The 15088-nt window shown below is 39.6% G+C and overlaps 1 protein-coding gene and 1 non-coding gene across 4 annotated transcripts in view; both read left to right on the forward strand.

Moving 5' to 3' along the window:
- Window positions 1-15088, forward strand: part of FBLN5 (fibulin 5) — an 82710-nt gene that overhangs the window by 31629 nt on the left and 35993 nt on the right. The gene's annotated exons all lie outside the window — the stretch shown is intronic.
- On the forward strand, window positions 741-875 carry LOC136119716 (small nucleolar RNA SNORA1). Its single transcript, XR_010655677.1, has one exon. It is a non-coding gene; the product is annotated as a small nucleolar RNA SNORA1 (small nucleolar RNA).

Genomic DNA, 15088 nt, shown 5'->3' on the forward strand with positions numbered 1-15088 from the left:
TCCCAGGTTACTAATGAGGATAATCATATTTTAATATATTTATTGGCCACGTGTGTTTCCTCTTTTGTGAAATTGTCTGATCGTATCTTTTGCCTGTTTTCCTATTGAATTTTCTGTCCTTTTTGTACTTGTGATTTGTAGAAATTTCTTTATATATCTAGATACTAATCCTTTTCAATTGTATGGGTTGCAAATATCTTCTCCCAATTTATGGCTTATCTTTTCAATATCTTCATGGTGTTTTTTGAGTTACAGACATTCCCAATTTTAATGTAGTTGAATGTTTTTGTGGAGGCTTGCTTGAAAAATCCTTTGCTACCCTAAGATCATAAATATGTTTTCTTATATTGTCTTTTAAAAGTTTTAAGAGTTTGCTTTTCACATATAACTCCTGAATCTATTTGGAATTTATTAGTGTATATGGTGAAAAGTATAGATCCAGTTTCACTTTTCTCCATATGGATAATCACCTACCCTAACACCCTTTATTGAGTAGCTCCTCCCCTCCCCATTGCTCTGTAATGTCCCCTCATTTACTTATCAAGTGTCTACACCTGTGTTGTATCTGTGTTCTTGCTACTCTTTTCCATTGTTAGTTTTTGCACCAATACTACTCAGTGTTTATTATTATAGCTCATTAATAAGTCTTCCTATCTAATAAGACAGACTCCTTTTACTTTCTTTTTCAGGAGTGTCTTGGCTATTCTTGGGCCAAGTGCCTTAAAAAAAAAAATCGTTGAAGCCTCATTCTATTGAAAATGGGCACTGTTGTTCATGGGGCCCATAAATTGTTAATGTGGCTACACTGAGAACACAGGTTTTGCTTCCATCACTGTAATATTATTGCAATGGTGACAGTGAGACATGTAACTTTTTTTTTTTTAAAGAAAAAACTTGTTGAAATTTTGGTTGCAATTCGGTGAGTTTTTAGATAAATTTGAAGAGAACCGACATCTTCATTTTATTGAATCTTTTTATCCATGGACATTAAATCTCTTCCCTTTTTACACATCTTTGTCTAGATTCATTCCTAGGAAGTGTGTATATATATATATATATATATATATATATATATATATATATATTTTGCTATCTTTATGATATCTTTAAAAATTCAGTGTTTCTTTTGTTGCTAGTATATAGAAACACAACTTATTTTAATATATTGAGCTTATATCTAGATAGCTTGTGAAATTCTCATATTCTTTCCAATACTTTGTAGAGTCTTTTGCGTGATTCTGACAAACACACTGTCTGTGAATAATGAGAATTTTGTTTCTTTTCTTCTCTAATTTTTATACCCTTTATTTATTTTTCATGTCTTATAGCACTGGCTGGTACCTATAGAAATATGTTGAATATAGGTGTTGACAGTGGCAGCCTTGTCTCTTTCCTGGTGGTAAAAAGACTGTGTCTAATGTTTCCTCACTAAGAATGAGTTTTGCTGAGTTTTCTTTTTTTTTTAATAATTAATGGGTATTGAATTTTATCAAATGCTTTTTTACAACTATGAGATAATTATAGGCTTTAAAATCTGCTTTTTTGGGGAATTACAATGATGGATTTTCTTATTAAACCACCTTTCATTCATTCCTAGTATAACCGACTTAGTCATGATATAGTATAATTTGTTTAAAGTAAACTGCTGGATTTGTTTGGCTCATATTTTGTTTAGGATTTTTTCATCACTGTTTATATATTAAAATGACATGTCACTTTTCTTTTTTAAAATTACTCTTGCTGGGTTTGGTATCAACATATTAGCTTGATACAGTGAGATATTCTTCCTTTTCTATTCTCTGGAAGGCTAGAATTATCTATTTCATGGAAAGTTTATTGTAATCTTTCTGTAAGATCATTGAGGTCTGATTTTGTGTGTGTGTGTGTGTGTGTGTGAGAGAGAGAGAGAGAGAGAGAGACAGACAGACAGACAAAGAGAGAGAGAAGATTTTTAGCTACTGATATAATTTCTTTAACAGTTATGGACTGTTAGGACTTTTTACTCCTTCTTAAGTCAGTTTTGCAAAGTTATATTTTTCTTGGAATTTGTCCATTTAAGTTTTCAAATTAATTTGCATGAACTTTTTCATAGCATTCTTTGCATTATCTTTTAAATCTCTACTGAATCTGTAGTTCTATTGCTATTCTCATTCCTAATATTTTTGTGCTCTTTAAAAATATGCTAAAGTCATATCTATTTTATTAGTCATTTCGAAGAACCAGTTTTTGGCTTTGTTGATCTTTATTTTTTTTACTTTTTGCTTTTTATTTCATTAATTTCTGCTCTTATCTTTATTATCTTCTTTCTAATTTTGTTTTCCTTTGGATTTCTTTGTTCCTTTTCTAATTTCTTATGCTGGATGCTTAGTCATTAATTTTAAACCTTTCTTCTTTCCTAATATTTAAGACTATATATTTTTCTTTGTGTTTTGCAAATTTGGATATGTAGTGTTTTCATTGCTATTAAGTTCTAAGGATTTTCTGATTTATTGTGACCACTTCTTGTGGTCCATGATTTATTTAGTGATGAGTTTTTAAATTTTACATATTTATGGGGGTTTATCTTTTTTGTTGTTGTTGATTTCTACTTAATTGCATTGTCATCAGGGAATATGATTTGTGTGTTACTGATTCTGTGAAATTTGTCTGGAACATGATTTATTCACTTTGTATCCACAATACCTAGCATAATGCCAAGAATGTGGAAGTTGTTTGGTAAATGCCGATCTAATGAATGACAGATGAATCACTGTCTAGTGACCAGGCATTAGAGGAATTATCTCTTTATCCTCAGCCAAGATGTCCAATCCTGCCAGCTACATCTTATTCCAAAATACGCTTGCAAATGCACACTAGGAATATAATGGCCCGCCAAAATTGTCTTCTGTCCTGCTCACACCCTCCTCCTTTGGCCTCAGAAGCAGACACTGAGTGGCTGGGTGAGAGGTTGCTTGCAAAACTGATAGTGTGAGACTATCAGGCCCAGTCTTAAGTGTAATAGAATTAGATAATTGCTTTGCACGTATTTCTGGAGAAAAACATTTCTTCTATAATGGTAATAGTTTAAAATATGTGTAAGGTGGCATTTCCTCCAAAGGAAACTCCTATCTCATGGAGTCCCTGAAAGTAATTAGGCATGATACCCCCATTTAAAAAAAAGGGAAAACTGACATAAACCTAGTTAGTAGTGAAGCTGGCATATGAAGGAGAAAATAATTAATTAATAGCTTCTCTGTCTTTTCCTAAGCCCCTGAGAAAGGCCTTTTGAAGATGCCTATTCAGCAGGTCTTGAAAGAGGTCCGAAGGGAAATATGAGAACATCCTTATTTCAGGGTAAATCTCAGGAAAGATGGCAATGTTTATACATTACATGAGCATTCGTATATTGTAACAATATTTGCATCATATTATGATAATGTTCATATGCTATAACAATAGTCATGCATGATAATAATGTTTATATATTGTGATAGACACTCGACATGGGGCCAAACAGAAAGTAGAAGATATAACTCAGTTGTGCTCACCAAGAGCATCAGATAAGAAGCCCTTCCCCATTCAGGCTACTCTCTTACCCTACGTTTTCTCCCTACTTTGTAATAGTCTGTTCTACAAGGTCATGTCCTCATTTTGTATGCTGAGTCAAATTGTGAGCAGCTCCTGGCCACGTTTATGCCTTTTCCTCTTGCGTCCTCCAGAGGGCCTCTGCAGCCCTGCATAGGTAAGAGGTATAGACAGTGAGTGATGAGAGTAGGAAACTCGTCTGGAGCAGAGAGGACCCAGATTTATCAACCTTTCCAGATGGAGGGGACCTCAGACCTTGTTTTTCAGAGGAGGAAACAGGCTGAGAAGAACTTGCCTTGGGGCCATCATTGAGCTAGTGGGAAGTTCTGGACTGGGACCTGGCTTTGAATTCCTAGTTTTTTCTCTTCTTTTAGGAGGTGGGCTTCCCTCCTTCTCCCATCCCTCTCCTCCCCTTCTTCTTCCTCCTACTTTCTGACATGAAGCTGGAGCAATCAACCTTGACTGAGGGCCATTTCTGTGTCGGGCACTGATTTACAGGTTTTACTTACATAGGAGCCTCACAAAACCCCTTGAGTAATGTACCATCACTAGATCCTTTTACAAATGAGGAAACCAAGGCTTTTAGGGACTAACAAATAAACAAAAAACAAGAAAAAGACTTGTTTAAAATCACACAGCTACAGGGAGATCAGCTCGGTGGTTTGTGACCACCTAGAGAGGTGGGATAGGGAGGGTGGGAGGGAGGGAGACGCAAGAGGGAAGAGATATGGGAACATATGTATATGTATAACTGATTCACTTTGTTATAAAGCAGAAACTAACACACCATTGTAAAGCAATTATACTCCAATAAAGATGTTAAAAAAAAAATCACACAGCTAAAAAACTGGGGGTGGCAGGATTTGAAACAGGTCTGACTCCAAAGCCCATATTCTCACCAACCTCTGTTGTCCTTTGCACCTAGTTCACAGAAGTATGAGATGCCCCACATCGTAGTCCAGACCTCTTTATTCCTGCTTCCCTACTTCCCTCCCCATCTCTCTATGCCTTCATCTTTCTCCCCCTCCATGCTTGTTCTCCTGATTCTCTACTCCCTTCCAGGGACACTCAAGTCTTAATTCCGTTGTGGAGAAGGGAGCTGCAAAGGAGATGCGAGCTGTTTGGGCGGAGGGTTAAGCTCCTCAGAAGCACAGGGTGCTGCCACATGCGTATTCTCTGGGATTTTATTTCAGATCGCAGGTCAAGTATGTCTTCAGGTAGGAAAAAGTTAGAATGGAATTCAATGCATATGCTTTGATTTACAGATATTACCTTTATTGTAAAAATACATAACGTGAAATTTACCATCTTAACCATTTTTAAGTGTATAGTTGAATGGTGTTAAGTATATTCATATTGTTGTGAAACAGAACGCCAGAACTTTTTCATCTTGCAAATCTAGAACTCTATACCCCTTAAACACTAACTCCCTTTTTCCCGCTCCCCTCAACCCCTGGTAACCACCATTCTGCCTTCTGTTTTCTATGAATTAGACTACATTTAGATACTTCATATAAGTGGAATCATCAATGGGTGTGTTTTTGTGACTGGCTTATTTCACTTAGTATAATGTCTTCAAGGGTCTTTCATGTTGTGGCGCGTGTCAGAACTTCTTTCCTTTTAATGCTGAGTAATAGTCCATTGTATGTGTAGACTACATTTTGTTTGTTCATTCATCCATCAATGGACAGTAGGGTTGCTTCCACTTCTTGGATACTATGAACAATGCTGTAACCACCCACCCATAATGACTACCCATAAGGGTCTTTCATGTTGTGGCGCGTGTCAGAACTTCTTTCCTTTTAATGCTGAGTAATAGTCCATTGTATGTGTAGACTACATTTTGTTTGTAGGTCTTTCATGTTGTGGCGCGTGTCAGAACTTCTTTCCTTTTAATGCTGAGTAATAGTCCATTGTATGTGTAGACTACATTTTGTTTGTTCATTCATCCATCAATGGACAGTAGGATTGCTTCCACTTCTTGGATACTATGAATAATGCTGTAACCACCCACCCATAATGACTACCCATAATGTGTCCTGACCCACCCATACTGACTTCCAGGATACACTTAGGGAAGACCCCAAACCAGGGGAGAGTGGGATCATGGAAGCCTAATAAAGAAAGTCTTTAAAGAAGAAGGGAGTGGGTGACTGCACCAAATGCTGCTGAGAAGTAACGAAGGATAAACACTAAACCATTGGATTTGACCTTGTGGAAATCATTGGTGACCTTGACCAGAGAGGCTTTAGTAAAATCAAAAGGATGGAAGTCTGATTGGAGCAGGTTAAAGAGAGAGTGGGAGGTCTGGAGGCAGAGCAGCGACTGTAGACAACTACTTCCAGGAAGTCTGTGGCAGAGGGACCTGGAAAAATGCAGTGGTTATGGGGAGAGTTACATTGGGCCATTTGTTTTCATTATTTTTTGTTAGCACTTCCTCCACTACTGCTACTAACTCTTATCAAAAAACCTGATTAAGAATGCAGTTGAAAATAAAGAACCCAGCTGAGCAGACTCTTGACCCAACTATTTAGCATCAGCAATTAAATTGTTTTTGGCGGGGCGGTGGGGGGGCTTAGCTTATTGTGGCTTAAAAAAAAATATGTACATTAAAATTTTCTGATCAAAGCTAACTCAGCTCATCAAGACATAAAACTTGATGCTAATTGCTGCAGAACTGCAAAGGGCTAGGACTTTTGTGGGAGTTGACTAAGAACCAGTACAAGTTCCCACATGCAGGAGAGGAGGACTGGATTTATCTTTCCCTCTCTCCTCCTTTGCCCTCCTCATCATCTCGTCATTTCTTTCTTTTCTTTTCCCCTTTCCTGTTCTTTCTGCTCCCCTTCTCTTCTTCTTCCTCCAGCATCCTTAGCTTGGCACATGATCCTTTTGCAAATGGGCTCCTATTCCTCCTTCCCTCCCCTTCACTCACCCACATATGTCTGCTTGTGTTAACTGCTGTTGGGTCCCTGAATGTGCTATGCCTCTCATGCCTCAGTGCCCTTGCACATGCCACTCCCAACCTACTTGTTTTGGCTAACTCCTTCTCATTTGTATTAGGGTGCAAGCTAAGCTACTATAGCAAAGAGACCTTCAACACACTGGTTTAGATAGGAGAGAATTAAAATTCTCTCTCATGGTACAGTCCAGAGGCAGGTGGTTCAGGGATGGTAGGGTGGCTAGACCAAACTCAATGTGTGGCTTTCACCTCTGGATCCAAGATAGCTGCTCCAGCTCTCACCATCACACCTACATCCCAGCCAGAGGGAGGAGAGAAGTGACAAGGGAACCACACAGTCATTCTTTTAAAGCATGACCCAGAAGTTGTAACACATTACATCCCACTGGCCAGAATTTAGTCACATAGCTACACTTCACTGTAAGGGAAGCTGAAAAATTCAGTCTTTAGTTGGGAGAATGGATACCGGAGGGCAGTATCCAATTGTGGCAGCTCTGCCACATCATCTGTCTAGATTCACCCAAATATCTTCTATTCCAGAAAGTCTCTTCTTCCTGGAAGTGCCCTCATTCTTTTCTCTGGGTGACACTTAGCGTACTGAATTGGGATTATCTGGTCCCTTATCTGTTGCCTGCTAGACTGTAAACAAACATGGCCCACGTGTCATTTATCTTTGAATCCCTAGTACCTACCACAGTGTTGACTCCCAGTGAATGGGCGTGGTGTAAATGAATCCTGAATAGCTGTGTTATTTGGCCCTGGGATTTGGGCGCTGTGCTCTTCATGGTGGGAGGGAGAGCTAGATTGGTCGGTAGGTCAGCTAGTTGGCTGGCCCCGCATGTAGCTCCTTCACCTCCCTGCCGTCTGACCTAGAGAAATCCAGATGTCTGCTAGTGACCACAGGGTGGGGGATGGAAGAGGGCAGCCCCTAATCCATCAGCTAGATGAACATGCAATCCTGAAAAGTGTTTAATCAGTTCAAATATTTATTTTAGATTTAAGTGATACAATCCAACTCTCACCAAGTCCAAAGAGTGGTGGGGAGCATGTGTGGCTCTTTCAGTCCTGTGCCGTTTGGGGTGGGGCCCTCACTTCCAGACTCTCAGGACATGTGGCCCCCTCAGCCAGCAGACAGTATCCCTCAGACTCTCTCTCTCTCTGGCATCCTCTCCCCTACCTTCAGGGTCCCTACCTGCTTTTCCCCTCTTCCTCCCATCCCCTGGAGTTTCACCTCCTCTTCAGTTGTAGCCTCAGCAGTTATTCTCTGATGTGCTGAGGCCAGCGGCTAGTGATGAGGAGCAGGGAGCTTTGGACCATAGAGGGTGGGGGGCAGGAGAGGAGACCAGCAGAGGGGGCTGGTCTCAGGATGAAATATCTATATTCTTTTTTTTTTCTTTTTGACCATTTTATTTTTAACATCTTTATTGGAGTATAATTGCTTTACAATGTTGTGTTAGTTTCTGCTGTATAAGAAAGTGAATCAGCTATATGTATACATATATGCCAATATCTCCTCCCTCTTATGTCGGCCTCCCACCCCTCTAGGTGGTCACAAAGCACTGAGCTGATCTCCCTGTGCTATGCGGCTGCTTCCCACTAGCTATCTATTTTACATTTGGTAGTGTATATATGTCCATGCCACTCTCTCACTTTGTCCCAGCTTACACTTCCCCCTCCCTGTGTCCTCAAGTCCATTCTCTACATCTGTGTCCTGCCCCTAGGTTCTTCAGAACCATTTTTTTTTTGTTTTTAGATTCCATATATATGTGTTAGCATATGGTATCTGTGTTTCTCTTTCTGACTTCCTTCACTCCTCTGTATGACAGACTGTATTCCATTGACAGTAATATTCCATTGCATATATGTGCCACATCTTCTTTATCCATTCATCTGTCGATGGACACTTAGGTTGCTTCCATGTCCTGGCTATTGTAAATAGAGCTGCAGTGAACATTGTGGTACATGACTCTTTTTGAATTATGGTTTTCTCAGGGTATATGCCCAGTAGTGGGATTGCTGGGTCATGTGGTAATTCTATTTTTAGTTTTTTAAGGAACCTCCATACTTTTCTCCATAGTGACTGTATGAATTTACATTCCCACCAACAGTGCAAGAGGGTTCCCTTTTCTCCACACCCTCTCCAGCATTTATTGTTTGTAGATTTTTTGATGATGGCCATTCTGACCGGTGTGAGGTGATACCTCATTGTAGTTTTGATTTGTATTTCTCTAATGATTAGTGATGCTGAGCATCCTTTCATGTGTTTGTTGGCAATCTGTGTATCTTCTTTGGAAAAATGTCGATTTAGGTCTTCTGCCCATTTTTGGATTGGGTTGTTTGTTTTCTGGATATTGAGCTGCTTATATATTTTGGAGATTAATCCTTTGTCAGTTGCTTCATTTGCAAATATTTTCTCCCATTCTGAGGGCTGTCTTTTTGTCTTGTTTATGGTTTCCTTTGCTGTGCAAAAGCTTTGAAGTTTCATTAGGTCCCATTTGTTTATTTTTGCTTTTATTTCCATTTCTCTAGGAGGTGGATCAAAAGGATCTTGCTGTGATTTATGCCATAGAGTGTTCTGCCTATGTTTTCCTCTAAGAATTTTATAGTGTCTGGTCTTACATTTAGGGCTTTAATCCATTTTGGGTTTATTTTTGTGTATGGTGTTAGGAAGTGTTCTAATTTCATTCTTTCATATGTAGCTGTCCAGTTTTCCCAGCACCACTTATCGAAGAGGCCTGTCTTTTCTCTATTGTATATTCTTGCCTCCTTTATAAAAAATAAAGTGACCATATGTGCGTGGGTTTATCTCTGGGCTTTCTATCCTGTTCCATTGATCTATATTTCTGTTTTTGTGCCAGACCCATACTGTCTTGATTGCTGTAGCTTTGTAGTATAGTCTGAAGTCCAGGAGCCTGATTCCTCCAGATCCATTTTTCTTTCTCAAGATTGCTTTGGCTATTCGGGGTCGTTTGTATTTCCACACAAATTGTGAAATTTTTTGTTCTAGTTCTGTGAAAAACGCCATTTGTAGTTTGATAGGGATTGCATTGAATCTGTAGATTGCTTTGGGTAGTGTAGTCATTTTCACAATGTTGATTCTTCCAATCCAAGAACATGGTATATCTCTCCATCTATTTATATCATCTTTAATTTCTTTCATCAGTGTCTTACAGTTTTCTGCATATAGGTCTGTTGTGTCCTTAGGTAGGTTTATTCCTAGGTATTTTATTCTTTTTGTTGCAGTGGTAAATGGAAGTGTTTCCTAATTTCTCTTTCAGATTTTTCATCATTAGTGTAGAGGAACGCAAGAGATTTCTGTGCGTTAATTTTGTATCCTGCTACTTTACCAAAATCATTGATTAGCTGTAGTAGTTTTCTGGTAGCATTTTTAGGATTCTCTATGTACAGTATCATGTCATCTGCAAACGGTGACAGCTTTACTTCTTCTTTTCTGATTTGGATTCCTTTCATTTCTTTTTCTTCTCTTATTGCTGTGGCTAAAACTTCCAAAACTGTGTTGAATAATAGTGGTGAGAGTGGACAACCTTGTCTTGTTCCTGATCTTAGAGGAAATGGTTTCAGGTTTTTTTAAAAAAATTAATTTATTTATTTACTTTTGGGTGTGTTGGGTCTCCGTTTCTGTGCGAGGGCTATCTCCAGTTGCAGCGAGGGGGGGCCACTCTTCATCATGGTGTGAGGGCCTTTCACTGTCGTGGCCTCTCTTGTTGTGGAGCACAGGCTCCAGACACACAGGCGCCGTAGGTGTGGCTCATGGGCCTAGTTGCTCCACGGTATGTGGGATCTTCCCAAATCAGGGCCTGAACCCATGTCCCCCACACCAGCAGGCAGACTCTCAACCACTTCACCACCAGGGAAGCCCTGGTTTCAGTTTTTCACCATTGAGAACAATGTTGGCTGTGGGCTTGTCATATATGGCCTTTATTATGTTGAGGTAAGTTCCCTCTATGCGTACTTTCTGGAGGTTTTTTTTTTTATCATAAATAGGTGTTGAATTTTGTCTAAAGCTTTTTCTGCATCTATTGAGATGATCATATGGTTTTTCTCTTTCAATTTGTTAATATGGTATATCACATTGATTGATTTGCATATATTGAAGAATCCTTGCATTCCTGGGATAAACCCCACTTGATCATGGTGTATGATCCTTTTAATGTGTTGTTGGATTCTGTTTTCTAGTATTTTGTTGAGGATTTTTGCATCTATGTTCATCAGTGATATTGGCCTGTATTCTTTGTGACATCTTTGTCTGGTTTTGGTATCAGGGTGATGGTGGCCTCACAGAATGAGTTTGGGAGTGTTCCTTCCTCTGCTATATTTTGGAAGAGTTTGAGAAGGATAGCTGTTAGCTCTTCTCTAAATATTTGATAGAATTCACCTGTGAAGCCATCTGGTCCTGGGCTTTTGTTTGTTGGAAGATTTTTAATCACAGTTTCAATTTTGATGCTTGTGATTGGTCTGTTTATATTTTCTATTTCTTCCTGGTTCAGTCTCGGAAGGTTGTGCTTTTCTAAGAATTTGTCCATTTCTTCCAGATTGTCCATTTTATTGGCATAGAGTTGCTTGTAGTAATCTCTAATGATCCTTTGTATTTCTGCAGTGCCAGTTACTACTTCCCCTTTTTCATTTCTAATTCTATTGATTTGAGCCTTCTCCCTCTTTTTCTTCATGAGTCTAGCTAATGGTTTATCAATTTTGTTTATCTTCTCAAAGAACCAGCTTTTAGTTTTATTGATCTTTGCTATTCTTTCCTTCATTTCTTTTTCATTTATTTTTGATCTGATCTTTATGATTTCTTTCCTTCTGCTAACTTTGGGGGGTTTTTTGTTCTTCTTTCTCTAATTGCTTTAGGTGTCAGGCTAGGTTGTTTATCTGAGATGCTTCTGTTTCTTGAAGTAGGATTGTATTGCTATAAAATTCCCTCTTAGAACTGCTTTTGCTGCATCCCGTAGGTTTTGGTTTGTCATGTTTCATTGGCATTTGCTTCTAGGTATTTTTCGATTTCCTCTTTGACTTCTTAAGTGATCTCTTGGTTCTTTAGTAGTGTATTGTTTAGCCTCCATGTATGTGTGTTTTTTACAGATTTTTTCCTGTAATTGATATCTAGTCTCATAGTGTTGTGGTTGGAAAAGATACTTGATACAATTCAATTTTCTTAAATTTACCAAGGCTTGATTTGTGACCCAAGATATGATCTATCAAGTGTTCCATGAGCACTTGACACGAAAGTGTATTCTGTTGTTTTTGGATGGAATGTCCTATAAATATCAATTTTGTCCATCTTGTTTAATATGTCATTTATAACTTGTGTTTCCTTACTTATTTTCATTTTGGATGATCTGCCCATTGGTGAAAGTGGGGTGTTAAAGTCCCCTGCTATGACTGTGTTACTGTTGATTTTCCCCTTTAATGGCTGTTAGCATTTGCCTTATGTATTGAGGTGCTCCTGTGTTGGGTGCATAAATATTTACAATTGTTATATCTTCTTCTTGGGTTGATCCCTTGATCATTATGTAGTGTCCTTCTTTGTCTCTTGTAATAGTCTTTATTTTAAAGTCTATTTTGCCTGATGTGAGAATTGCTGCTCCATCTTTCTTTTGATTTCCATTTGCATGGAGTATCTTTTTCCATCCCCTCACTTTCAGTCTGTATCTGTCTCTAGGTCTGAAGTGGGTCTCTTGTAGGCAGCATATATATGGGTCTTGTTTTTGTATCCATTCAGCCAGTCTATGTCTTTTGGTTGGGACATTTAATCCATTTACATTTAAGGTAATTATTGATATGTATGTTCCCATTACCATTTTCTTAATTGTTTTGGGTTGGTTGTTGTAGGTCTTTTCCTTCTCTTGTGTATCCTGCCTAGAGAATTTCCTTTAGCATTTGTTGTAAAGCTGGTTTGGTGGTGCTGAATTCTCTCAGCTTTTGCTTGTCTGTAAAGGTTTTAATTTCTCTGTTGAATCTGAATGAGATCCTTGCTGGGTAGAGTAATCTTGGTTGTAGGTTTTTCCCTTTCATCACTTTAAATATTTCCTGCCACTCCCTTCTGGCTTGCAGAGTTTTTGCTGAGAGATCAATTGTTAACCTTATGGGAATTCCCTTGTATGCTATTTGTTGTTTTTCCCTTAGTGCTTTTAATATTTTTTCTTTGTATTTAATTTTTGATAGTTTGATTAATATGTGTCTTGGCATGTTTCTCCTTGGATTTATCCTGTATGGGACTCTCTGTGCTTCCTGGACTTGATTAGCTATTTTGTTTCCCATATTAGGGAAATTTTCAACTATAATCTCTTCAAATATTTTCTCAGTCCCTTTCTTCTTCTCTTCTTCTTCTCTGACCCCTATAATTCGAATTTTGGTGCATTTAATGTTGTCCCAGAGGTCTCTAAGACTGTCCTCAATTCTTTTCATTCTTTTTTCTTTAATCTGCTCTGTGGTAGTTATTTCCACTATTTTATCTTCCAGGTCACTTATCCATTCTTCTGCCTCCGTTATTCTGCTATTGATTTCTTCTAGAGAATTTTAAATTTCATTTATTGTGTTGTTCATCATTGTTTGCTCTTTAATTCTTCTAGGTCCTTGTTAAACATTTCTTGTGTTTTCTCCATTCTATTTCCAAGATTTTGATTCATCTTGACTATCATTACTCTGTATTATTTTTCATGTAGACTGCCCATTTCCTCTTCATTTGTTTGGTCTGGTGGGGTTTTACCTTGCTCCTTCATCTGCTGTGTATTTCTCTGTCTTCTCATTTTGCTTAACTTACTGTGTTTGGAATCTCCTTTTTGCAGGCTGTATGTTTGTAGTTCCCATTGTTTTTGGTGTCTTCCCCCAGTGGGTAAGGTTGGTTCAGTGGGTTGTGTAGGCTTCCTGGTGGAGGGGGCTGGTGCCTGTATTCTGGTGGATGAGGCTGGATCTTGTCTTTCTGGTAGGCAGGACCATGTCCAGTGGTGTGTTTGGGGTGTGTGTGACCTAATTATGATTTTAGGCAGCTTCTCTGCTAATGGGTGGGGCTGTGTTTCTCTCTTGCTCCTTGTTTGGCATAGGGTGTCTAGCACTACAGCTTGCTGGTCATTGAGTGGAGATGGGTCTTAGCATTTAGACAGAGATCTCTGAGATAGCTTTTGCTGTTTGATATTACATGGAGCTGGGAGGTCTCTGGTGGACCAATGTCCTGAACTTGGCTCTCCCACCTCAGAGGCACAGGCCTGACACCCAGCCAGATCACCAAGGCTCTGCCCACCACACGGCTCAGAAGAAAAGGGAGAATAAAAGGAAGAAAGAAGGAAAAAATTAATAAATAAAAATAAAATGCAGTTATTAAAATAAAATATTCAAAACTATTAAAAATAAAAATAATTAAGAAGTAATTTAAAAAAGAAAACTAAAAAAAGAAAGAAGAGAGCAACCAAACCAAAAAACAAATCCACTGATGATAACAAGTGGTAAAAACTATACTAAAAACAAAAACAAATAAAAAAACGGACAGACAGAACCCTAGGAAAACTGGTAAAGCATAGCTATACAGCTTCACACAAAGAAGCATACACATACGCACTCACAAAAAGAGAAGAAGGAAAAAATATATATATATCTATACATAAAATGAAGAGAGCAACCAAATCAATAAACAAATCTACCAATGATAATAAACTCTAAATACTAAACTAAAATAAACATAAAACCAGAAACAAATTAGATGCAGAAAGCAAACCCCAAGTCTACAGTTGCTCCCAAAGGGCACCTCCTCCATTTGGGATGATTTGTTGTCTATTCATGTATTCCACAGATGCAGGGTACATCAAGTTGACTATGGAGATTTAATCTGCTGGTCCTGAGGCTGCTGGGAGAGATTTCCCGTTGTCTTCTTTTTTCACACAGCTCCTGGGGTTCAGCTGCGTGTAGGTTGCCTGAGGGCATCTGTTCCGGCTCAGACAGGACGGAGTTAAAGGAGCCACTGATTCGGGGGCTCTGGCTCACTCAGGCCGGGGGGAGGGAGGGGTACGGATGCAGGGCGAGCCTGCGGCGGCAGACGCCGGTGGGACATTGCACCAGTCTGAGGCGTGCCGTGCGTTCTCCCGGGGAAGTTGTCCCTGGATCCCGGGACCCTGGCAGTGGTGGGCTGCACAGCCTCCTGGGAGGGGAGGTGTGGACAGTGACCTGTGCTCGCACACAGGCTTCCTGGTGGCGGCAGCAGCAGCTTTAGCATCTCATGCCCGTCCGCGCAGATAGCCGCGGCTTGTGCCCGTCTCTGGAGCTCGTTTAGGCGGTGCTCTGAATCCCCTCTCCTCGTGCACTCTGAAGAAATGGTCTCTTGTCTCTTCGGCAGCTCCAGACTTTTTCCCAGACTCCCTCCCAGCTAACTGTGGCGCACTAACCCCTTCAGGCTGTGTTCACGCAGCCAACCCCAGTCCTCTCCCTAGGATCTGACCTCCGAAACCCAAGCCTTGGCTCCCAGCCCCCGCCCGCCCCAGCGGGTGAGCAGACAAGCCTCTTGGGCTGGTGAGTGCAGGTCGGCACCGATCCTCTGTGCGGGAATCTCTCCACTTT

Source organism: Phocoena phocoena, chromosome 2 (assembly GCF_963924675.1).
Source record: "Phocoena phocoena chromosome 2, mPhoPho1.1, whole genome shotgun sequence".
In the NCBI taxonomy this organism is placed as follows: domain Eukaryota; kingdom Metazoa; phylum Chordata; class Mammalia; order Artiodactyla; family Phocoenidae; genus Phocoena; species Phocoena phocoena.